The 26,996-nt window shown below is 42.0% G+C and overlaps 1 protein-coding gene across 2 annotated transcripts in view; it reads left to right on the forward strand.

Moving 5' to 3' along the window:
- The window catches only part of ZDHHC24 (zinc finger DHHC-type containing 24), a 183,819-nt gene extending 158,309 nt beyond the window's left edge, over positions 1-25,510 (forward strand). For both annotated transcript variants that reach the window (XM_069207842.1, XM_069207840.1), the window contains one exon: positions 25,176-25,510. The gene's annotated coding sequence lies outside the window, so the exon portion shown is untranslated. The remainder of the gene's footprint in view (positions 1-25,175) is intronic.
- The last annotated feature ends 1,486 nt before the right edge of the window (positions 25,511-26,996 follow it).

Raw genomic sequence — 26,996 nt, forward strand, 5'->3', positions numbered from 1 at the left:
TAGTATATGGTTTGTGTTGCCCCTAGATCTATTTTCTCCCATTGCATTCTATAGCATTTTCTATTGTTTGCACTATCCTATGTCTAATTACTTACCTTATTTTGGTGTCTGGTGTACATATCGTGTATATTACTTACCTCCAGAAGGAGTATTGCCTCTAAGATATTTGTGGTACTGTGTCACCCAAATAATCTACCTTTATTTTTGGTAACACTGAATATTGTCTTTACTTGTGTATAAGTACTGTGTAACTATAAGTGGTATTGGATGAGCTTTGCATGTCTCCTAGTTCAGCTTAAGCTGCTGTGCTAAAGCTACCTCTATCAGCCTAAGCTGCTAGAACACTACTACATTTCACTAATAAGGGATAACTGGACCTGGTATAAGGTGTAAGTACCCAAGGTAACCACTACAAACCAGGCCACCCTTCTACAAAGATGCCTCACTTCCCTTCCACCTCCCCCTTTCTGTAGAGTGGTCTCTTTACCATCTAAAATGGTCTCAAGTCAGACAGCAGCTCACTGTCACCAAAAATGATTTTGATCTGTATATGAGGGTGCAGAAAGGGGAAAGACAGGAAACCGACTTCACTGCGCAAGTGTGAGCTTCTACATGGTTCTGTTCCTTCACTTCCAGGGCAGTACAGATCCAGAGCAGAACCACAAGACGCCATGTGCAGGAGCACTTCTAAGAATTTCTCCAGCTCCAATCTGGTGCCAAGCAGAGATTCAAAATAGGAGAAATCTGTAGTTAGTGTCTTTTTATTTCTTTAAGATGACAAGGGATGGGGAATGTCTAAGAAAACCGTTTGTGAATTGTGTTTTGCATTAAACTACCCTATACGAAAATGAGTGCTCTGCTAGGTTGCCAAAGGGATTGTTAAAAACAAAAGGAAAATGCTATTGCAGCACTATTTCCACAGCAGAACTTTATAAGATTACATTATGGAAGGCTTTGTTGCCTATATTCTGATTGAATTATAAGAATAATGAACAGGTATTTCGGGCCAACCTAATATGGGGTTGATTTCTCATATTGCCTCCTACTCTCCCAATATCACTGCTGAGGTTACTAGTAATTCCTCAATGCTAAGGATATGAATATGCGTAGTATCATCAAAAGGTAGTTTACTTACAACAGTAGTTCTCCAGTGAGTATCCTACAAAGATTCATTAGCAACTCCTTTTTCTTCTGATAGGAAGGCTACATTTTGTGTTTGTCAGAAGGGCCAGAAGTACTGGGGCAGAGACCCCCACTTTGTTGACAGGAGGTTTTCATCTGAATTGCTTCTGCCACCATGACCAGTGTATTTTTGGCAAAAAAAACCTGCAGTGTTAGGAAGGCTTGCATTCCATGGCTCAGTGATCAGGATTTTCGGGGGCCTTTAATTTTGCTAGGAACATAACGCAAAAATAGAAATAGCAAGGGATTGTTTTTGAAATACAAGAAAGCAATGTCTTTGCTGCACTAGGGGACATTGGTGCCCCTTTTTCATTGTCTACCAAGAAGTGAATAGCGAGCCTAGGCAAGAAAAACCAGCATTAGAAGCTCCTGCCTAAATAGGTTGGGTCTCCTAACGCTGTGGAACTAATGGACCTGTGGCAGTTGATATGACAGTGGAACCAGTTGTGTCTCCTCCATTGGGATCTAAGGACCTGATTAGGTATGGACAGGATAAGGGTATGTGTTTTTACTGCACTCAGTAAATACTGTGCGCTATATACCTGGGTATGTGGAATATGTTACATTTCAAGATTACATGGTGAAAATTAGGTAATATATGTGGAATTTGGTACTTTACACACTAAATTCCACATGAAACAGAATACACTGTGTTTTCCACCCAGTAAATTTGGGCAGAGTTGACTTGGGTAATAATTGCAGCTTAAATTAGGGTATGGAAACCATGAATAGTGTGGATCGTTAGCCTGTTAAAATCTTCCTGTAAATAAGGCCCATAATATCAGATGGGTGGGCGATCAGGGTATTCAATGGATCTCCTAAACAATGTTCTCTAACTGTGAAATCTTTAGAGCTCTAGACAGTTAACTTTCAACATGTCAGTTATAACGTTAACCACGTGTAGCGGTTCCATCTTACTGCAAGTTAGGCTCGCATGAGCAGGGATAGCATTAAAAGTAAATAGCAAATACTTTTTATACTGTTCCATAAGGCTCAGTTTAACGCCAAAGTTGAAATCCAAGGGTCCAAAAAGTGAAAAAACACAGTTTTTTACTCACAAGCCTTCTCATCATAAAAATGTATATTTTCTTAGCCAAAATTAGTAGTGGAAATGACATGGAGATAACATAGAGACAGTCCAGATGAACTCGTATGGAGTCTGCCAGTTTCTAAGTGAGGGAATTCTTATAATTTCTACTCACGTTGCCACTTAAAATTGGAGACCTCTTTCTACCAAGCGAACCTTTGTGACCAGAGAACACCTCCAGTTTACAAACGAGAGCACCCTGAAAATCAGTCATTGCCAAAATGATGACCATAGGCCAGTGGTACAAGTTGCCTCCAGTCTCACACCTCAGCTCAGTGACTGGAGAAAGCTCTAAGGAATTAAGGGGGTCATTCTGACCCTGGCGGTAAAATCCGCCAGGGCCAACGACCGCGGGAGCACCGCCAACAGGCTGGCGGTGCTCCCATGGGCAGTCTGACCGCGGCGGTACAGCCGCGGTCAGAAACGGAAAACCGGCGGTGTACCGCCGGTTTCCCGCTGCCCTGGGGAATCCTCCACGCCGCCATGGGGATTCCGACCCCCATACCGCCATCCTGTTCCTGGCGGTTTTGGCCAATGGCATGGGCACTGCAGGGGGCCCCGTAACAGGGCCCCACAAAGATTTTCAGTGTCTGCCATGCAGACACTGAAAATCGCGACGGGTGCAACTGCACCCGTCGCACACCTTCCACTCCGGCATCCTCATGGAAGGGTGTTTCCCGCTGAGCTGGCGGGCGGCCTTCTGGCGGTCGCCCGCCAGCCCAGCGGGAAACCCAGAATACCCGCTGCGGTCTTTTGACCACGCAGCGGTATTCTGGCGGTCCCAGCCAGGCCCCCTAAGTCTCAAATAGTAATAGTCCACTGATATAGCATTTGAACTGCCCAAACTGATAGCTAAGTTCCTCAAAGTAAGTTGGCATTCCCTAGCAAAGCACAAGACATTGATTACTCAACCGTCTCATGTGAACCACACACATTTCATTCGTGATTTTTAGGTCGAGCGTTAGCGTTCGGTCTGCTGTATACTAAAGTATACAATAGAGTGAGTTCCAGTGTTTTGATTTGTTAGTTGCAGTGTCCTTAAAAATCCTTGCTTGCTAGTGGTCAGTTCTGCCTCTTTGTCCTGCCTTTTTTCACTTTGGGAGCAGCACAAAGTACTGTGTAATTACGCTTTGTCCTGTTTATCTCTTCTGAAGGAAACTTTTTCTTTCAGTATTGGCCTGCACTGTGCACAATTTTCCAAGTATATTGTCTCAAAAGTCATTTGTTTTATAGGCAATTCTGAAGAGAAAGTCATGGAATAGTCCAATAACTCAGAGCCTGGCACAGTACATGGGACGGGAGAGTTATCTTTTCCACAAAAGAAAAGAATGTATGTGCCTATAATCTCTTATAGATTGCAGAGTGCTGTGCCTCAGAAAACTCAAAGTTCTTCACTAATGTCTCACAGCCTGGCAGACTAGAACAGTTCATGACAGTTTACAAGGGAACAACTATTTCATTACCAATGCCAGTAATGCATCTATGTAAAGTGACACCTAAAGAGCTGAATGCTCTACTGGATTGCACTGTTCCAGGTGAAAAAAGAGGGACATGGACAAAATATTTTGGCTTCGATTCTCAAAGCATTGTACACACCTAAGTCCAATTTAGGTGTGCAAAAAGAAAACTTTGAAAATGTAAATATCCAGTCTTTAGTCACAGATTTAGAACTGGTGTTATTTTACATTTACAAGTCGCACTTCTGCCAGAAAGGAAGAATTGCATAAACTGCAATTTTGGTTTTGGGTAGAATTGTGAGTATTTCTGGATGGGGCACTCTGCTTATATGGGTGAATACCCCCAAACATGTCAGTTTTGTAGTATCCCAACATTGAAATGTGTACAAATTTGCAAACGTACAAGCACATGCATTTCTAGGGTGGAAATAGAAAGGGAATAGCTCATATATAAAAGGAGAATAAAAAAGGGTTCCTCCATAAGGAAACATTGTTTTACTGTAAAACAAAAAACATAAGTATTGTGAGCAAGTATTTTTTTATAGCACATTTCTATTGGTTTTGTTCCAGACATATCAATGGTAAAGACATTAGTGTCTATGAAGACCAATAATATGACATCACAGCCTTTGAATAACCACAAGTGTGGACCTTTGTTGCCATCAACACATGCAGTGTTCCAACATTGATCTCCCTTTTCCCTGCCACCCTTCCTCCATGAGCCTGACCACCATAGGTTCTGATTTCTTCATCCGGGGTTTGGGCTTAAGTCCTCTCTGAGTCTAGGAGGATGCCTCTTTATTGGCACAAGTCTGACCATATTTTGCCATGCTTCTGTGGGCAACCCTTTGAAACACAGATAGGATTTTTCAGACTCATGCAACAATCCAGGCCTCTCTTCCAGCCCTCCAAAGGGGGTGGGGGGTCGGCTATTGTCCATTCTTTGGCTTTGTCCCTCTTCACTACGACCAACCCCATCCACAGCAGTGCAGCTTGGTATTTAGGTAAGTCCAGATCAACAGTCTCATGCAGTAGTGCCAATTTGGGGTTACTAGGGACTTTCCAGCCTAACACCCTCTCCATACCTGCGAGCACTCCCTCCCAAAAGGGTATCAATCACCCACAGGTCTGAATACCGTGTAGCCAGTCATCGATCAGTGTTCCACATCACAGACTGTTTGGCATATCCATCTTTTCCATTTCCCATAGCATTTTCTGTGTGTAATGTACTCTATGCAGGTATTTCAGCTCAATAAGTCAGTACTGTGATGTGATGGCCGCCCCTCCAGGGGAACGTGAGCAAATATTTATTTGTTTTGCATTAACAATTACAGACTTTTCCACCTGTTTGAAGATTTGCATAAACAATTTTACAAATCCAAGTACTCCTGGAAAACTGTCTGTCTGACTAATCGCTAAAAAGTATGGATTTTTTTCTAAATCTGGAATGTATACTAGGGGAGCAGAATTCTGACTTTCAGACTCAGGGATTTGTCTATTGAGCTAGTTAAGGACCTAACATAACAAGTTCAAAAAACAATAATTACATATTCCCAACCTAATCAAGAAATCTCTATGATTTAACGAGGCAATTAAATATGTTTCCACCTGGTGATACCTTTCATTTGTCTAGAGGAGAGTGGAATAAGGCCTCTGCCACATACACGGGTGTTGCAAAAAAGTCACTTAACATTATATCCGTCACTTGGCCTTTTTCATGACAATAAAAACTTCTTCTCTTCTCAGTACCATTAATTACCTGGTGCCAGAAATACCTAGAAACCGTCTCCCTTTCTCAAGTGTTAGTTTGAAATCGTTTTTCTACTTTTACGTGATTAAACAAAATCCGTTGGAGTATTCCAGGAAACCTGTGACAGCTGTAAAATTCCAGAAGTAGTACTCCTCCTCCTCTGTGCGTAGACATGTGGTTTGTCCACTTGGTGGACACTGTTCATTGCTAAGTATTGCACAATTAACATTGCTTTTTTTTACCTCACAGTGATGTTTTTCCTTATGGGAGATTATTTCCTCCTTGATAGTAGTTATCTCAAAGACTTTGGTAGTACCTATGAGTTTTTTCAGCATAAGTCTGGGTATGCAAAACGTTTGTGATTACCCACAAACATACACGCTTGTGGGCGTTACCTGCATTTTGCATGACTACTTCTCTGATATTACTTGTTACCCACCCCTATTCCTAAAGTTATGATGGTGATAAAATCAGCAATAGTGGCATATTTTCCACTGTATATGTGACAATTATAATCTTGAAATTCTGTGAAACCTAGTTATGTCAATAGAGATTCGAAATTAAGTCGTAATTGCTTGTGTATGTCTGGCCAGTGACAGCTCTACCTGTTTTACCTGAGATTATACCATTCATAAAGATGGAGAGCAAAAGGTCAGCGTCCCTCAGACACTGGTTGTGTCATTCAGTGTGGTTGATTGGTAGACATTGAGTTTATCTTCTTTTCCCTGAATGCACCATTTTATTGGAACAGTAGCTGTATGTGTCCGCAAGAGGGGGAATCCTCTTCCTTTTATCTCCATCGCATAGGGGAAGTATGAAGTTGAAGCATGGCAAGTCATGGAGATGATAAAGAGGCAGAAGTTCAGCAAATTCTGGTGCTACATAACTACTCCATTACTTTCCAGTGCCAACATACACACTGGGTCAGAGCCTGTCACCTCTGCAGTGGAAGACCTGGCAAGCTAGGGTACCTCTTCCATATGGGTATGAGCTGCTCTCTAAGGAGACAGAAGCATTGGATGGCCTCACACACTGGAACAGGTGATCACAGACATAGATGTAGGACTACAAATTGGAAGATAAAGTGTTTGCACCCTCTTGGGAAAGGGACTACAGTGACACAATGGCCAAACATTGACAATATAGATGCAACAGTAATAGGTGCATATATGGTTGTACATGGTTCGTTTTCTTTTAGCACAATCTCTTTAGCTTGGAGCTCTCCAATTGCCACATGTCAGGCATGAGTTGGTCATTCAGTCCAAGTGTAGAGTGCCATGGGGCCCTATGTGTTTTGATGATGTTAATATGTGCTATAGGCTTTGACAAACTCTAATGTACTCTGTTTTGATTTGTATTTTATGCATTTGAGTTTGCTTTGCAAAGCAGTACTTCAGAATGCTCTGTTTTAAATGTGTGCGTGTATTGCCAGATGCGCTTCGCTTTTACACACCTTAGCTCTGCTGCTGTTTGAATGAAAGAACAAAATACTTTCTTCGTTGTTTTAAATATATGCAGCGTGTAGGCTTGCATGGAATCTGGTTGCTGCCCTACCAGGTTTCAAATGCAACATTCCTATGCTTCTAATGCTTTGAATAATGCAGTGTTGTGCAACTAAATGTTTCTTCTTGAAACACTGTCTAATCCAGGGCTCCGATTGAAAGGTACGGGACCTACCTGATTTCCTCAAATACTTGGATGAAATAAATTAGTTTTCAGCCAGACCTCTAGTCTGTTGCATATTACAAGCTCAGATGTGAACGTACTACACACCGGCCTTAAATTCTCAAAGACTAATTGGGGATAATATGAGTTTACAACTGTTATGTCCTGGTAGATGTAAGTAAGCCAGTGTGATACTTACTCATACTTTACCTTGATGGAATGTCTTTGATGTTTATTTTATGTTGTTATGTTAATTGTCATGTGATAAGGCATGTGATAACCACCTGTCCAGATTAAAAACAAATTCATTAACAATGCTTCCCAAAATGTATTTTTGGAAAGGCATTTCATTTTTAGGTCAAGCGTAAGCGTCCGACCCCTTGTACACTTTTAAGTATACTTCTGCTGTGGGCTTCCAGCCATTTCATTTGTTAGTTTCAGTGTCTAGTGGTCTGTCATGCCTCTTTGTTCCTCCTTCTTGTGTCTGGGTACAGGGACCAACTACTGTATAATTACTAGGTAAAATGGTGGTGAGTTCTCACTTGAAAAATCATTAATAATGAGCACAATGCCTCACTAGTAGTTTATTTGCATCAAGAGAAAGAAGTCAGTTCCATGAAATTATAATTCTTGTTATTATGTAACAGTCTTTAAACAGAAAGTAAGATCCAAAGGTCAGCACCTCTGTAGTCCAATCAACCAGTTCCAAGGTTGGAAAAATATCACGTGAAAGTTTTCATTAGTGAAACAGCCAGGTTAGAAAAAGATCAAGTGGTACAATTCGATGGAGGAACAGCCAACACGTGTTTCGCCCCTTAAGCGGGTAAGCGGGGGCTTTTTCAAGGCTGTGAAAGATATGTATATGTACAGTATAAGTCACAAAGCAGGCAATGAAATTATCAAATTACAGGCTTGCTATCCATGCAAGTCATGCAGAGCAAAATGTGCTCCCTCTTGGTGAAAACTATAATAAAACGATGTGGTCCATAACACACTTCCAATAACGGGCCAAGTGCTAGAGTCATAAATAGAATGTAAGTGAAATAAGGCCATAAGTGAGATTAGCAGAACACATTTGACCACTTTTGGGTAAATTCAAAGACAGAAGAAAAAATGATATTATTATAAACCAATCTTAAGTGATGGGTGAGGAAAACGCATGCTGGCACTCACGTGATGTGAATTTTAATTTTAATTTTAACTATGACTCAGAAGGAATGCATGCGAGCAAATGCTAGTAAAGACACCCTGTGAAGAGAGATTTACATGATAGAAATAATAAGCTCTAAGGGATTGGTAACATACCCAATTCAAGGCATTGTGAGAAAACTTCTGGCATCTATTGTCAATATTTGCGAATAGTAATCTGAGCAAGAGAACAAGTTTAGAAAAATTCTCATTTGTAAGCAATATCTTATACCTAATACAAAAATATATATATGTATAATTACACCTTGTCCTATTTACGTGGTCTGTAGGGGACTTTTTTTCACTTTGTTTCCTGCTCCTGTCCAGGGAAGCTTCCCTTTTTATTTGCAGAGCATTCTTCCTCATAGTTTAGTTGTAAACAAGGCAACGATTCAGGCTGTTATCTTGGTCACATTTGTTTTTTGGGGGCTCTCTGCACCCTCTCTAAGATGCCTGGCTCCTGTCCTTCCTTGGCTTGGATTTTCTTTACCAGGTGTGCCTGCTTGTGTGCTGAGAGCCAGGTGGAGGATCGCTTGTAATTGCTTATAGCCTAGGCACCCTGCTCTACCAGGGCTCCGCAATCCTTAGGAACAGTGCCCACTTCTGCTCCATACTGGGATCCCACTCGCAGCTCCTTCAGTGCATCTCAGTTCACACACTCCAAGCTCTCAGCCGTACCAGTGCCAGGAACCCCACACATGCTGTCTGCAGGAGCACCTCAGTTCTTGCGGTCAGTACACTCTGCTGCTCCAGTGCTGGGATCTCATATGCAGCTCCATCAGTGCCCCTCAGTTCACACTTTCCAAGCCCTCAGCTGTGCCAGGAACCCCACACCTGCTGTCGGCCAGAGCACCTCAGTTCTTGCAGTCAGTACACTCTGCTGCTCCACTACTAGAACCTCAGGCGCTGCTCCATCAGTGCACCTCAGTTCACACACTCCAAGCCCACGGTTTTGCCCGTGCCAGAACCACACGCACACATCTGGCAGAGCGCCTCAGTTCTTACAGTCAGTTCACTCTGCTGTTCCAGTACTAGGACGTCAGGCACAGCTCCAACAGTGCATTTCAGTTCTACCCCCACGAGATCACTTCCTTTCCTATACTGAGGCCCCGCTCACATACAGTTCTATTACAGCAGCTCAATTCTAATATTAAGTTCCACTGCCAAGCCAATACTGGACCCAAAAGAGCAAAACACAGCTCAGCCAGTGCACCTCAAGTCTAACATCCAACGCCACTGTTGATGGGAACCAACACAGCTCTGCCAAAATCCATCAGTTCTAACATTCAGTGCACATTTCTTCTCAGTACTAATGCTCACACACACGCCCTTCAGGTCTCCTCACTTCTGTGGTTCAGAGGCAATGCCACTCCCATAATGGGCCCCACTTGCAGCTTCACCAGGGCACCTCCAGGCGAACACTCAGCAACACTGGCATGCCAATACACGTTCCACACATAGCTCCATTAACATACCTCACTTCTGACCTTGTGTGCCCATTACTATTCCAGTACTGCAGCCCACATACAACTGCCAGTGCGCCTCAACTCTAACCCGCAGCATCCCATTATTCCAATACCAGGAATCACACAGCACTCCGTTTCTAATTCCACACCCCCTGCTTTCTGTTATTGGAGCACCAGACTGGGACTCAGCTCTGTCTATACCATCAATCCTGATGCGAAGCGCATTGCTATATTGGGATTCACAAGAAACTCGGCTAATGCACCTCCTGCTGTTCTGCAGTGCCCCCTGCTGTTCCACACTCTGACTTCTATTTGAGGATGTGGGGGAGCCAATGTAATCTATTCTTAGCTGCCATCTTTATTTGGAAGGGTCTGTTGTACCTATCTCACTCTGTTCTTTCCTTTACTCTGTTTACTCTCAATGTTTTCTTTCTCCCCCACTTTTCTCTTTCCAGTTGTTAAAATCAACACATTAACAGTTTAGCTCTTTCTATCAACTGTTTTTCTACTCCTCTCCCTTTTTTTAAAATTTCCCTCTTCTTCTTGCTACCTCCTCTTTCAAACTTGCAAAATCTTGGGTACTTCTTTCCTTGTTTCGTTCCTCTCTTTTTTTCTTAATCAGGCGTTCATTATTTCAAAAATTTTTTCCTCTTGCCTTCATTCTTTCTTTGTTTTTTTATTTGCTCTTTCCTTTGACTCGGCATGCGTCCTTTCACAATTTTTTTTAGATCTTTCTTTCTTCCTTTCTCTGGTGTTTTTCTTATCATTATTTGTCAATTCACATTTTACTATAAATCTCTCTCTTTCCAGTCTGTATGTGGAAGCCACAAGTTACTTGTTGGGACCCGAAGTGGCAAAGTGGTTTTCTTGTTCTGTGTCTGTGGGAAATGTGTCAGTACATACATGCCCTGGTTCTTTTGCTACTTTTTTCTCTCACCATCTCTCTTTTTTCTATAATGTTAATTTTTCTATTTCTTTTCACATTTCTTTCATTATTTTTTCCTCTTTATCTTTCGTTTGCTAGCTTCCTTCCCTTTTTTCTTTTGTCTCACATGTTTGCTCTATTTCTTCTTTTAGTTGTGTTTTCATTTTTTCATTCTTTCTTTCCCTTCTTTCTTTTATTTCTTTGCAGCTCCTTCTCTTTTTTCCATTTGTCTGTTGTATTCCTTTTACTTCTCTTTTTCTGCCCCATCCGCTTTCTCTCCTGAAGCCTAATTATCAATGAGGCAACAGGTGTAGTGGCACCGGGGCCCAGAGACCTATGGAACTCTCTCAGCTCTAATTACGGCTGTATTTTCCTACAGAAATTGCAGTCAACCATTTTCCTTTCTTACTCCAGGGCCCATGACACCGTTACTACGCCACTTGTCTTCTCCATCTTTACTCCTGACTCCCTCTTTCCTTTCACCCTCCAATCTGTCACAAATGCTTATTTTGTTATGGTGTTTTGAGCATTACAGTCTAATGCCAAACGTTTATTTCTGATAAAGGTTTATATGATAGTTGTATATGTTTTAAGATAGAGAAAGAAGGTAAATGGAAGTGATTTAGTTAAATTCTGGGCCACTTAAATTATATGGCAGGCAAAGACGAAATTATGAGACAAGGTTGACCAATTTATGTGGCAAGAAAAGTCTAGTTATGAATTTACAATTGCAGTAGCTCTAACTCAAAAAAATGCGAGACCTATTGCATTGCAAATGCTTGTTTACATTGGTGCTGGACAGGAGGGCATTTAATGCTTGGAGAAAGATTGCAGGGGCCCCGGAGTGTATTACAGAATTGTCGATGTTATACGTTGAGTATTGTAAGAGGAAGTTCAGATTAACACTGCACAAAGATGCATCTCACAGTTTCCCAATTGGGGTTCATGCTAGTGGTGATTAAACAGTTGACTCCCTTTGATAAATTCATTAGGACGTTCAAAGGAGCCAAGAAGTTGATTTCCTTCTCTACTGGTTTATTAGCAGCATATAAAAAGATACAATGGTAATATATGAGAAATAACTTTAGGTCAGGGACATACCCAGAAGTGACTGACTGTAAGGTCCTCTGGAAGGACACATTGAAAAATAATATTACTGTGTGGTAGATGTTTGTCAAGCACCTGATACCAACCTGTGGAAGAAGCAATGTGAGAAACTGTCCTGTTGTTAATCACCCACAGTACTGTACACACGGATAATGAGGTTTCATTGATAGTAACTTTTTTACCTTTGGTAACTTGTCCTGGACAACAAGATAAATTTAGGAGAAAATGTTTGCAAGTGCAGGCCTACCCCATCACATCTATCTAGTACATAATAAATAACATCAAAGACTAGAACTAAGCTAAAATATTACAATTTAATAGAAAAATACAGCAACGGTGAGGCAAACTGGGTAATAGTTCAGAACCTATGGCTAAAACCCAATTGATAGAAAAGGAAACAAGAAATAGTTATTGTGAGAAATAAAATATTTATTTTGACAGCATAAATAGCTCTTAGGCCATTTTGCTTCCAGCAGGTGAAGCAGAAACAAAACTGTTCAAAAGCCTCAGGGAAAAGACTTTGTTAAACTAAGAAGTCCACAAACTTTGTAAAGCAAAGGGAAAGGATGCAAACTTTCAGAACCCCAAAACAGCCGTTTTAACAGCAGCATCGCCGTGAAGCCAGAATTTTCCCTAAACAAGCTCAATCGAAGCCTGTTCCATTGTTGACAAATTGGGTATAGTTACCTTGAGATGCACTATTCCTCGGTGGCGATATTCAAAATTTGTTTTCTTTCATGAACATTCACAACAGGTCCGATGACTGTTAACTTACAGGAAATGAAGTAAGGGTGTTCCGCTAAAGAATCCACGATCGTGGGACAATTTTCCCCACTACTCTGTACAGTCTGCTACAGGTGTCTACAGTTTCCAGTTACATGTATTTCGAACAAAGTCGCTTCTTCCACTGGGCTCGAACAGGCTGTGTGATATAGGTCGTAGAGCAAAACAGTCTTCCAGCATGCAGTCAGACTTTGCCATTGGAAATATACTTATTGTGCCTGGAGCCCAGTTTAAACGATTGTCTCGAAGCAGTCCTTGGGCTTTCGAGCCAGAGAATACAGGTGTCTTATCTGGCAAATTCCAAGTTATTGCCTACCCAGTTCACAAACAATGGATTTTTGTGTTTCGGGAATACCAGCAAGTGCAAACATAATTTCCCTATAAGAAGACACCCCTTTAATCACTTTATGGTGCTGATTACAAGTGCCACATTAATTTTGATGGGTTTAGTAACAGGAGTTACTAGTATGACCAGGATTACGAGTAATCTGGAATACATTAATCATTCACACGGACACTTATGCCTCTCAAAGAAGGAGAAATGTTCTGCTGTAAACGTGTATGTGGGGGAACACGTGGCAGATTTTGCGTGAAATCACTAGTCTCCACATTATTCCCCATTGTTTTATAATCTGGAGTAATTTTCCCTTGGATTTACTGATATCAGGTATTACTGATATCAGGTATACCTCTAATTTTGGGCTGATTACTGGCCCACTCCTAAATAGTGTATAAAACGTTATCCTAGCTCTGTGAGATTTTCTTCCAAGTACTCGAAATCTAACTAAAGATTTTGGAAAGCATTGCAAATACTCAGATGATTCCCAAACTCAGACCATAAATTGCCAAACCTAACCTCTTCGCCCTTCACCCCTCCTTCCCCCAAAAAGCCAAACGTTTCCTACACTTTGATGACAATGAAAGACGTTCACTACGTGTCATTAAACAAAGGCAGGCCCTCCAGTGACTGGTTGGAGACAATGAGTAACTGCAGGCCTCTTTGCTGAAAGAAGTTAATCATAAGTGTCCTTAAACACCTATTTGACAAAGAGATAATCCCTTAGTGACCTTTTACTCTGTACTGCCTTTTGTCAAGAGAAGCTTTTGTTCTGTCAATGTTTACTGAACTTTTCTTCAGCCGCATTAACTCAAGCTAAAGTCCTCCTCCTCCTCGGTTATTATTCTGTTTTATTTGTTTCTGCTTAAAAACGGATTATTTTAAAATTGGGCATATGTGAAGAACCGTACCTGAAAGTAAAAGCTGTACTTCCTTTAACCTCAAAACTTAACTTTGCAATTTATTCAGTTTCAGAACTATTGTTCAGAAGTAGGGGTATGATAAATTTTTCATCCTTGCGTAATAACAAGGCAGCTTAATAAAGTGGTAATAAATGGGGAACAATAATGATACCTATTGCTTACCTTGATCTAAGACCCTAACCCAGAACGCAGACATAATGTATCTTAAACAACATGGCTATGTTTTACGTTTGGTAAACACAGCCATTAGCCAATCACATACTGCCTTATCATGCACACGTTCTCCAGGATACTGCAGAGTTACAGCGGTATACTGCGGCACAACATAAAACCAAGTAATTTAAAAAGTATAACATTAACGCTGCTCAAATTTTTCACAATACTAATAAATATTAACACACACAAAATAATCTATTGTCCTCCAACATTACAGCTACATCCATTAACACACTTTCACGCTATGTCTGTTTCAGTTACCACACTCCACAGCACGCCACTACACTCTATGCTGCTCCATTCTACGCCACCCCACTCTACACTGTTACGCTCTATGCCACTTTACTGGACCTCCCTGCACATTGACACTCCTCTGTACACCACTACACTGTACGCTATTACACTCTACGACACTCCATTATATGGCACTCCAGTGTGCGCCAAAGTACTGTATGCCCTTCCACTCTCCTGCTATTCCACTGTACAACACTACAATCTACGCTATCCATTCTATTTTTCTCCACTGTATGCCACACCACTGTAAGCTATTCCTCTGTATGCCACTCCACTGTTACCCACTTCAATCTGTGACAATCCACTGTATGCTAGTACACTGTACATCACTCCATTCACCGTTTCCCACTGTGTGCCAATACCCTCTACCGTACTACACTCTAAGCTGTTTCACTGTAGGACACTCCATTCTACACCACTCTATTCCACTATAACAACATCACAACACTGTTTGCCAGTAACACTGAATGCTATTACACTGTACACAACGTCACTGTTAGCACCTCCACTGTAAAACCCTCCACTCTGCCACTCTACTCTATGCCATTCCACTCCACTATACGGCACTCCACGGTACGCTATTACACTTTATGCTACTGCAGTCTACTCCACTACAGTCTACCCCGCTCCACTCTACAGCACTGCACTCTACAGTATTGCAGTCTAGAACAATCCATGCCACTGCACTCTATGCCACTCTAGATGATGCTATTCTACTGCAGTCTACTACACTGTACCTCACTCCACTCTGTATCACTGTACCTATGCTATTCAGCGCTATAATTTTCCACTCCACCCCACTCCAGTGTATGCTACTTCCACTGTATGCCACTCAGTATAGGCCACTCCACACCACTCTACTCTAGCACACTCCACTGTATGCCACTGCACTGTACACCACTCCAATGTACCCAATTCAGCTGTATGCTGCCCAACTGTATGACACTGTAGTCTACACCACTGCGCTGCACAGTACACTACACTGTATGCCAATTCACTGTACACCCCTCCACTGTATGCAACCCCACTGTACGACACTCCACCCTAGGCTATTACACTCTATGCAGCTCCACTGTATATCACTCTAATATAGGCCATTCCATTGTACGTCACTCTACGCCACTCTATTCAACTGTATGCCACTCCACTCAGCGCTACTTCAGTCTACGCCACTACACTGTACACCGCCCCAATGTTCTCTATTCTACTGTATGACACTCTTTGCAATCCCACTGTACTCCACTCCACTGTATGTCGCTCCATGACACTCTAATCTACTCCACTCCGTGCCACTCTAGTCTGCTCCACTGCACTGTACATCACTCCATTCTACACCACTCCATTCTACCCCAATCATCATCCTCAAAGAACTTTATTTAGGCTACAATGGCTATAAAAGCACATAGCAACAACACAATAAATACACAATAAATATATAAAATATATACAGTACATATTCCAGTGCAATTTCAATACATAGTTACTAAAAAAATCATACAGATAAAAAATTTGCTCTAAGAGCCCAGCTTACCCCAGAGAACTTGGCAACATCAGTGACCAAAGTTGAGCGAGTGTCTGATCTAAGAATTCAAAGGGCAGCATGAGACCTGCGGACTCCCAGCAATCTACAGGCCGGGGCCAGCCATTTCCTGCAAGAGGCAGCATAGGCAGGGCAAACAAATAATACATGAGGAAGATTTTCAATAGCTGCTTTACAAGCTGAACAAGTAATTACCCCCCCAGGTGACCAACAGTGGTAAATGATCTAAATGGTAAGGTTCCAACACGAAACTGGAAGTATAAATTCCTTTCTCTAGGCACCGAGATTATATCCCAGAAAGCCTCCTATTTGCAGATATCTTTTAGGTCAGCAAAATCACATGACAGTGTAGAGTGAAGTGCTACCCCCAGTTCCTCAGAGTCTGCCACCTTCCAATGCTGTTTTTTGAGGTCGAGTTTTGACGGAAAGGAGGCAGTAGTTGGAGAGTCCCACAGTTCGTTGAGCCCAAGCGAATAAAGTGACTCTTTGATAAGCCTGAGCCAAGCAATACTAAGAGAGCGAGCAGTTTTCAAAATGACCTGCAGGGCTGCAGTAAAGGAGGTAAGCTCTGGAGCAGTCCAAAGACACCGCCAATACAATAGAGGACGTAGGCGAGCCCTGTAGCCTATGCTCTTCATGCCTAGGTCCTTAAAGAAAGGAAACAACAGAGTTCTTGACGAAAGAGAAACAAGATTTCTTTAAAAATTGTTTTCCGAAACTGATAGCTCTTGAACTTTAGCATAGCCCCATAGTTCGGCCCCATAGAGAGCTGAACTAACAGCCTTAGCTTTGTAAATCTGGAGCGTAGGGCATATTGGCTTAGTGTATGAAAGATTAAAATCCTTAATTAAAACCCCTGTAGTTTGCTTTAGTTTTAACGCAAGCTTTGCAATATGTGACATCCAAGACATTTTCTCTGTTAACATTAGGCCCAGGTAACTAAATGCGTTCACCTTTTCAAATGGAGTACCTTCGAGGATAAACGTTCCTGTGAAGGATCTATGAGGATTGAACATCATCAATTTGGTTTTGAAAGTATTGATTTCCAGACCCCGTGCAGAACAAAATTCCTCAAAAAAGTTTGGAGTTTTCGTAATCTGCTTGGGGTTTTAGATATCAAAAGTATATCATCCCCAAATAACAGGACCGGAATTTTGTGTGTACCTAATGATGGTGCATCAGCCTCCACTCTGAGTAAAGAGGAAACAATATCATTAATCTATAAAGAAAACAAAGTGGGGGCAAGGACACACCCTTTACGTACGCCCCTTGACACCTGGATTTTGTCAGTGAGCTGCCCCTTGTCACCCCACCTAACACGCGCATAATTATCCTCATGAAGCCATATTAATAGTGCAAGAATATGCTTGGGGATTGCCATCTCAGAAAGAACTTCCCACAGCTTATTACGAGGCACTAGATCAAACGCGGATTTCAAGTCCACAAAGGCAACATACAAATTCCCTTTGCCAATAAAAACTGTGTTCCAATATAAAAGCAAGAACCTGAAGGCTTGTTCAATAGTGGAAATTTTCTTATGAAAGCCAGCCTGTAGTGGACTAAGTATATCACATTCAGTCATCCAATCTTGGATCTTGCCCAAAAGGCAGTGACAAAACACTTTCTGCACACAGTCTAATAGGCTAATTGGCCTATAATTACAAGGGAGGCCTCTATTACCCTTTTTAAAAATCGGGACTACAATACCACCCTTCGATGACTCAGGGATTGGTGCTCCAGTGGCTATTGCATTTGATATAATAGTAATATATCTTGACCATACTTCAGTGTCAGTTAGACATACGTCTGCCGGGGCACCATCAGGACCAGATGCCTTCCCGCGCTTTAGAGTACCCAATTAATGTACTATATGCACAAGGGGAAACAATTGCGTTGATGGAGGGCTAGGGATTGGGTTAAAAATTGAACAAGAATTCTTATCATGTTCAAAAACCATACTACAGTGATCGTCAGAATATAATCTGCTAAAATGATCTACCCACTCCATTGGAGCAATATTCGTTGTAATATTCAATGCGTTATTTTTTGGGCTGCGTGCCACCAGGTACCAAAATCCGCTACAATTCCTCTCACGTGAAGCGTCATTAAGTGCAGCCCACCACTTATCTTGCTCACACTTGGCTTTACAAACAGCTGATTTATAAGACTTCCTAGCTGAACGAATGGCATCTCCATCCTTAGATTTAATAGCTTGGATTAACCGCTTGTTCGACAACCGACATTCTTTATTAAACCAGCGATGTCTGCCTTTAGGCCTCCCACCACCAGAGACTATATCTACTGTAAAATGGGTCACAATACCCTCAAAGCATGAGGTATGAGTTAAACTTATTTGCTCATTGGGAATTGTGGAACCCGCCTCTTACCACAATGAGGACTTCAGAACGTCATTAGCAGCACTAATAATATCTGGTCGGACCAAAACCTTTTTCCATTGCAGGTGGCGTTTGTCTCTAGCCAAACCAGTTTTCACGGGTGATATAGCTGGGGTATTGATCATAAACATATGATTGCATAGAGCGGCGGACATATGGACTGAGATTGGGTTATGATCGCTCTCCGTTCTCTCAGTAACCATCATATCGATGACTAGGGGACACAATCTTATATCAACTAAGCAATAATCAATTCTGCTAGTGTAGTTGACCTTGTTATAAGTATGGCAACCCTTTGTATCGGATTTTGTCCTACCATTGAGTGCTCTGAGCCCAAATTCAATAAAAAGACTTTGCCTGAACGGCAACTTGCAACCACCTTTTGATGGGCAGAATGTCAAAGGCGGGAACAGACCATAGCCGAATCTCCTTATGAGTAAACCCAAGATCATCAGATGTTCTGGCCCAAATAGTTAAGCCTCGAGAAGGCCTAGCCTTGGTACTAGAAAGAGCAGGAATATAAACATTTAAATAACCAGACTGAAACAGTGGATCAATCAACCATGTCTCCTGGAGGAGACATAGGTCATGTTCCTCAATAAAAGAGGTAAAGGTTGGAAGGGGGAGGACAGATCGCAAACCTGCCATGTTCCAAGAAAAATATTTTACCCCAACGCTTTGGGGAACCGCTCTAACCATAGATGTGATATTCGCATGATTGTCTGCCTGATTTTGATTTGGCAGATGAAATTGGTGGGGGGGGAGATGCAGTGCTATCACAATTGGCCAGTTGGTCCTGGGTTGGCTGGTGAAATCTATCTAAGGGAGCTGGCCTGACCATAGATGTAATGTTCTCACAATTAGCTCCCTCCTCCTGTATTAACAGATAATGGTGATGAGGGGAAGAAAGTGTGAATATTATCACAATTGAGCAATTGGTCCTGAGTGGACTGATAAAGTCTGTCAAAAAGAGGAGCGTGAATCCTTGTGGCGTCGTTGTTAGAAGAAGCATCCAAACCAGAGACAATTTTTTCATGTGAGTCAGATGGTGAATCAACAAGGGTTTCAGATGGTACTCCAAGCCAATTGTTCATATTAAGAGCAGATAGGTTACCTGCTGAGTGGTGGGTAAGTGGGGTCCCATGATACGAGGGGAACCTAGGGTATTTGAACTGAATACAAGATTGCCCAGGGGCACTTGTCCTCGCATCTAGGGTCACCAAATTATCCACCATGCTCCTGTCTGTGAGTGTCAACTTTATCATGTCATAGCGTGTGTCTGGATCAGGCCTTCTAACCTCATCAATTATATCCTCACGTATTACAGAATAGCAATCTCGCAAAAGACGAATCCAATGGATTGGTTTGTTTTTGGAAGAATCTCCCCCTTTCCCTTTGGGCCAATGGGTGTAATTTAGGGACGCTGACCATTAGAACAGTATTATTAAATTGGGGCCAGTCAGTAACAGGCTGTACAGCGCGATTTGGGACATTGTCATTCATAGGTTTAGAGAATTGACAGCGGAACCTTGGTTCCTTCCCCACGCCTAAGCTGGTATGTGTGGAAGCCTGATAGGAGTTCCCAGTCCTGTGCCTACTGGAGATTGGCCAGCACAAGGTGCTGAATCAACAGGAGCAGGACAGAAAACACAAATGTGACTCTTATTACAGCTAGTCAAGGGCAATTTGGACAATTTCACCGGGGGCCAGAGCAATTAACCGTGGGACTACAAATACGATCCATGATGGTCGTGGCATCTAAAGGAATTAACTGTTTGACTATTGAGATTAAAGAATTTATCATAGATTTAAGCTCTGACACCTCACTCTTTAGATCTTGTATACATGAGATGTACTGTGCATTGGACTGATCTGAGTGCATGTTTATATCTACTGTCCCACCCACCCTAGTACTTAGATCAGAGTCGTCATATGGGTCTGAAATGTTGTTTAGGGGGCTGAAACGGTTGCTACTTTGAAGAGAGTCACTATCAGTGAGTGATGGCTCATTCACTGATATTTAGGGAACGTGGGAGATAACATTTCTGCCCTGCCCTGCCCTGTATTAGCTAAAACCTTTGGCCCACATTTTTTAAACATATCTGGGATTTTCTTATGACACGCCCCCTTCCTGACTGGAGAGCGCTTGCACACGATATCGTTGGAGACGCTATCTGGGGAAGAGGTTAAAATTGTTAGCTGCATGCTTTTGCCCTTTCTGGGTTTTTTTTAGCACCACCCTTGCCCCACCTTCAATCGTTTTCCTTTTGCCCATCAAAAGTGCTTTGAACAATGGATAAGCGCTTACTAGTCAGTTAGATCAATAGAACAACCCACAAGAGGCACCAGCAGCACAAAAACACCAGCAAGGCCTACTTCATAGTCAATGTTGGGGGATGGCCCAGCCCAGCCTCCTTCGGGCTCCGATGGGAGTGGAGGGGCCCGCCCTTGGCCTGGGTGCATCCTGCGCTGCAGTGGGCTCCCTAGCACTTTATAGTGCTCGTTAGTGCGGCAAGTGGGAGCAGCTGTGCCAGAAAATGGCCGCCTCCTGGGGCTAAAGAGCATTCTGGGATATGTAGTCCACCTCCTGAGATTAGCACGTACCCCAATCAACTCTACCCTACAGCACTCTACCCTGTTCCACTGTACAACACTCCATTCTTTGCCACTCTACTGTACATTATTCCACTATATGCCACTCTACTCTAAGTCACGACACCGTATGCAAGTAACACAACGTTATTGCACTCTACACCACTCCACTGTACGTTACTCTGCTGCATGCCACTCCATTCTGCTACTACACACTACTCTTTTCCACTGTACACTACTCTACAACACTCACACCCTACGCCACTACACAATACACTGTTACACTCTACCCCACTCCACTCTATGGTATTCCACTTTACAACTCTCCACTCTATGCCACTTCAGTCTACACTATTTCATTGTTCACTACTACATTTTACCTCATTCCACTCTGCTTCCCTCTACAACACTCCACTGTATGGTATTCTACTCTAAGCCACTACACTATAGCCACTACAGTCTAGGCTATTTCACTGTACACCACTACACTTTACCTCACTCCACTCTACCCCACTCTACTGTACTCTACTCCGCTATATGCTATTCTACTCTGCCATTCCACTCTGCACCACTCAACTCTATCCCAGTCAAGTGTACACTATTTCACTGTGTGCCTCTCCAGGGTACGCCACTGTACTGTTCGCCATTCGACTATACGCCACTCCACTCTGACATCCACTGTACGCTATTACACTATACACCACTCCATTCTATGCCAATCCACCCTACATTTTTTATTTTGGTGTTGTTTGATGAATCTTTACAAACCTTTCTTCAACCTCAGCTTCTTCCTGGAAAGCTTTGGGAGGTCCCATTAAGTGGGGACACGAAACATAGGGGGGTGGAGGTTCCAAAACACGTTTCCGCAATCTGTTTGCCATAGGAACTTTAGACACAGCTACAGCTCAGTAATAAGGGAAGGAAGTCTGCGTGGTCCAATTCCCCAAGCCTTCAAGTGTCCCGTGGACCCAAAACCCCAGGGCCAGCTCAATTACTGTGTCCCAGGGAGCCCTACCCCAGGACACAGTAATTTCCCTGCCCTCATTAAGTGGGCAGGGAAACCTATGTCTGCTCCCAACTGGCGGGAGCATTTTTAAAGGCCCTGCTGAGTGTGAGCAGACAAGCCTCTGGCGAAGGCATATCTGCTTTCCGTTGATGGGACCTTTAACAGGCATTTGCAATGCAATAGGTCTCACATTTTCTTGAGTTAGAGCTATTGGCATTGTAAATTCAGAACTCATAATTGAATCTTTTCCTGCCATGTTTTGGTGGTCACTGGCAGCTACTAACATCAGAAATCACAAGCTCTTGAGAAGAGACGAGAAGATGACTGCACTACCTCGTGTTGTGTAAACGTCTGAACAGAAATTGGAAAATAAGGCTGGAAAAGTATTTTATTTTTATTTTAACAGAATGAAAAGTCTTGGAGCAGAGCTGCCTGAGAAGATTAATGGCCCCAATTAAGAAGTTAAGCAATGCCCTGTGTGCGATCTAGTGAATGCTGGCAGGAAGGGGCCCTGGGGAGAGAGAGAGTGAGACAGATGCAAGGCTAAGCAAGTTTCACATCTTTGCTTCTAGGTTTAGCAAGATTCTACCAGAAGGGGCATATTGTGGCTTGGGTGAGCAGTGAGCTAAACAACTGGGCGTTTCTTTTGTAAAATAAGCTTATTTTAGGAGCCAGAGGTAAGCAAGGACAGCACTGGAATGAAGCCAAAACAAATGTCAGTGACCTGGGAGGAAATGGGAGGATTGGATTGCTGCAATAAAACGTATGCAGCTACCAGCCCTGTGGCCAATCCCATGCTGCACATGGCAGTGTGGCTGGTTGGCATTACCCATGGTAATAAAAAATGATTTTACATTAAAAAACAAACTATAGAAGTTCACTGAAAAAAGCAAAGGTTAAAGTCACATTATAGTTAGGTGAAATTTTCAGTGACAATGTAATGTTTTGAACTAAAAACATTTTTATAAACTTAACTATACATTCACCAGTTGTAGTGATCTCAAATAACTATAACACATGCCCTAAGGTAACTATAACTGTTGCTCTTGCCATTCACTGCTTATTACCACACGTTACATCACTCATAACATCTTCTATGACATCATTATTAATATCACTGCAACATTTGTAATTAAATTATTGCTGAGAAAGCTGCATGGAGGGGGTGCATGTTATTGTTACCTTGCATGTGTTATAGTTATTTCAGAAAACTATACCTGGTGAATTTGAGTGATTTTTTTTTTTAGTTTAAAGGGTAACATTTTCACTAAAATGCCCACATAACTATAACATTGCTTTAACCTTTTGATTGTTCAGTCTATAGATAGATCAGTCCCAGTTTAGTCTTCTGAACTTGAACAAAACAAGCCTTCAGGGTTTACCTTGAGAGCGAAGGATATGTTCTTTTACCAAAGTGGTAAAACTGGCTGAACCTTGTTTAGCATGGTTCAGCCCAGATCAGAGACTCTAATCCAGAGGTCTTGTGGACATAAATCAGGGGAGAAGTTTCATTCATCAACTACTGGCCATTCTCAGACTAAATGAGGCAGACACGATTTGGATTTTGAGGCCATCATGATACAGATGCCAGGAGCATTGTATTACACTCTCTGCTTTTTAAGGTATGCAAGACATATTTATCTTATTCCGAGCAATGGTACATTATGATCTGTTAAAAGTACTGCATAGCTCCAGAACCATAGGGACTTGTATTATTGTATACATGAGATATGGCATAAAATACCCCCAACTGTACCTTAAAAGAATATTTCCAGCCATGGATGGGTTGTGTAACTGTACAGGCTATGTAGCTTCATAGGGTCACAGAACTCTTATGTGACGTTCAACATTCTTTTCAGGAACAGTTTGGAGTTCTTTGGAGTTCTGCGAGTACTCAGCCTGCAGCCTCATGTGTCTAAGTGGTCCAAAACATCCATGGTAATTTGCAGGGTGCTCACACTATACAGTAGGTGTATCATGGTCCACATATTACAGGCATGTTCTGAGCCATTAGCATGAAGTCGTAGCCCAGTAGACTAACACCAGCATGAGAAGGTAATGAAGTATATATAACCCTCTAGTCAAGTCGATTACATTGCCAAGACATTTAAATGCCATCAATGTATTATGGCACTGTAATTTAAAAACTCACCAGTGTCCTTTTGTTGGGGCGCAGATAGTGAAGTCTTAGCCCTTTCTAGCGTGAATGGCCTTTTTAGGTCGAGCTTGAAAGCGCTCTGGCCTGTTGTAATCTATCTATGGGCTTTTAACCATGCCCACTGCACACCCATCACTATCACTCGTTCATGGGCTTGCCTTTCAAAAATCCTTTGTGATCATTGGTAAATGCTTTACGTTTGTCCCTCCTTGGGACAGTTTTGTTACCGCCTTGACCATCCCTCCTGTTACATGGATAATTGCACGTTAGCTGATATGTTTGACTGCAAGCAGGGCCAGCTTTAGCAATGGTGGCACCCTGTGCGACAGTCTTTTTTTGGCGCCCTCCTACCCTATGACCACCTCCTCGGATTCCCTCACTACCACCCGGTAAATGTGCCCCTCACCTGCCCGTAGCCCCCCTTTCAGATACATTAATTAGTTTTAAAGGGCTTGTAAAGACTGGCTTTACTATTCCACTTAGCTATCCCCATAAAATATAGTTATTTTCTTTGCAGCAGGCACTTTAACCCCCTGTGCTACTTTTTGGCGAGCCAAACCGCTGCTAGGCAAAAATCCCATTGGTCTCCCTAGCAGGAACTTTAATCACAAGAGGTATCTTGGCATTTGAATTCTTCCTGAAACCTGGATCCACATGGAACTTTTCAGCATGTGCTTTTAAATCTTAAGTTTCTAAGTTATTGCTAAACTCAGTGCCTCCCCAATTCAGGTCAGCACCCGGTGCGGCTGCACCGCTTGCAACACCCTAAAGCCGCCCCTGACTGCAAGCAAACTTCTTTTTGCTTTTGTGTCTTTCCTTCGGGCTCATGCTCATGGCGGCCATGGCACTTTGTATTCGCTCACTTATGTCAACTGTTTTACTTTTCATTTTCAATTTATGTGGCAAGAAAAGTCCAGTTAGGAATTTACAACGCTAATAGCTTTAACTCAAACAAACGCGACACCCATTCCTTTGCAAATGCTTGTTTAATTCAGTAGTTCAGTACGTGCAACCAGAATAAGCGCACTGTGTGTTGTATTGAACATGTTGTAAATAATTAAAACTTGTTTTAAATATGTTGCCTTTCCTTGTTTTGATTACAGCTTGACTATGAAAAGCTGTGCGAACATCACTTCCACCTGGCTTCAGATTTGAATGGCTGCCCCAGGTTTAACCCTCATCTTGCAACAGGAACGACGGACAATTCAGCAAGGCAGGGTTAGAAGCCTCGGTTTTGATAGTGTTCGTTGCCTCATCTCTTGAAGCGTTGCACTGAGAGCAGACATGGACTTTCTGTTTTGCAGTTAGATCTGTGATTTGTCTTTTTTCACTTCAGGATGGTGCCTTGGAAATGCTGATAACATTAGCAGATGTTTGTCTGTTTTATTTTTATATTTTACAGGTTCTTTGTTTCATTTTCTAAAATATGTAGTAATCCTATCGGCATCGTGTCTTTTTTAAAGGTATTCCGTAAAAGCGTTTTCAAAGGTCGTGATCTAAATGATCTCAACTTCATGCATGGGTGTGGACCTTGGACAGATGCTATGGGTTTATGTTTAAATAATATCACTGTGCAGTGTAGGCCTCGAACTTTATCACACAGAAAACTATTGCATATTTGGACGAGGGTATACCATTGAGGTCAGCAACAACAACAGAAGGGCATGATATTAGGTAGTGGTCATTAATCCATCAGACACAGACTCACTTTAACAGAAAGCAGAGCTTACAATGGTATCCTTTCATATGAACATCTGAGTTGCAAAACACTTGAGGAGATGTAGTTTTACATAATTTATACGCTGAGGCTGGAAAGCTCCTTTGGAAGTCTCCTATGATTTGTATACCAGCTTCCCAATTCTAGGCTGAAATAAACCCTGTAAACATATTCCAACCAAGGGATCTTCATATCCAAGAGATTAAATATACTTTGCCAATAAATAAGAATCTTTTTGTCTTGATTTAACCCGTTAAGCAGGAAGGTATAATTGTCTCTTCAGTGTGATGTGTCTGACCCATCAGATCTCATTGAAATTATCCCATTACATGTGAAAGGACAGAATCATATTTTTATTATAGTCTCAGTAAAATCCAACTTGTTACCTCTCACCTCAGCAGCATTTGTGGTGATTGTTGTTTGCAAATTTGAGAGGGGTTCTTACAGAGCACCCACGGTGTGTTATACAAAAGTAGGGCTACATTTGTCTAGAGTAGAGTTTGGGCATTATTTGAAGCGTAGATTGGCCAATGTAGTTTCATTACAAAAAAAAAGAAAGAGTAGTGGTCCGGGAGAATGAAGACATACTCTGCATCTCTTTTTACCTAAGGTTTCTTTGTTGTTAATCATTTTGCCTAAATCATGGCGCAACACCAGGTCACAATTTAAAAGGCTTCAATCTATCCTGAAGTTCACTAAGAAGGAGGACCACATCAGCCCTCAAGTCACTGTTTTTTTTAAATCCACAAATGAAAGGATCAATGTAGTGCTTCCTAAAACCCTGATGTAATGCAATTGCATTGATGTGCATATACTAGTCGACTGTATATTTTGTTTTTGGTTACAATTTATATTGATTGTAACAAGTATGGTCATCTCTTCAGTACAGTCCATAAGTATCTTCTGTTAGTGTTTCCGAACTAATTTACCAAGCATACCTAACAGGGCTTTCACATATTATGATTAGTATCAGGTCCTCTTTGCCTTTATTGTTCAGCCCTATGCCATGAGTCCGGGCATTTTAGATTACTTACCACTATGTTAAAAGCCTTAGAAGAACTGGAGTTCAGCTATCAGGATGGAAGGTAAACACATTTGCTGGTATCCTATCAGGGTGTGTGGGCCTGTCCTGATTGATTTAAATAATGTGATTTCACATTTATTGCTTTTGCTTGAATACGGAGATCTCCCCTGTTAATAACATAAC

The sequence above is a fragment of the Pleurodeles waltl genome, chromosome 9 (assembly GCF_031143425.1).
Source record: "Pleurodeles waltl isolate 20211129_DDA chromosome 9, aPleWal1.hap1.20221129, whole genome shotgun sequence".
Classification (NCBI taxonomy): domain Eukaryota; kingdom Metazoa; phylum Chordata; class Amphibia; order Caudata; family Salamandridae; genus Pleurodeles; species Pleurodeles waltl.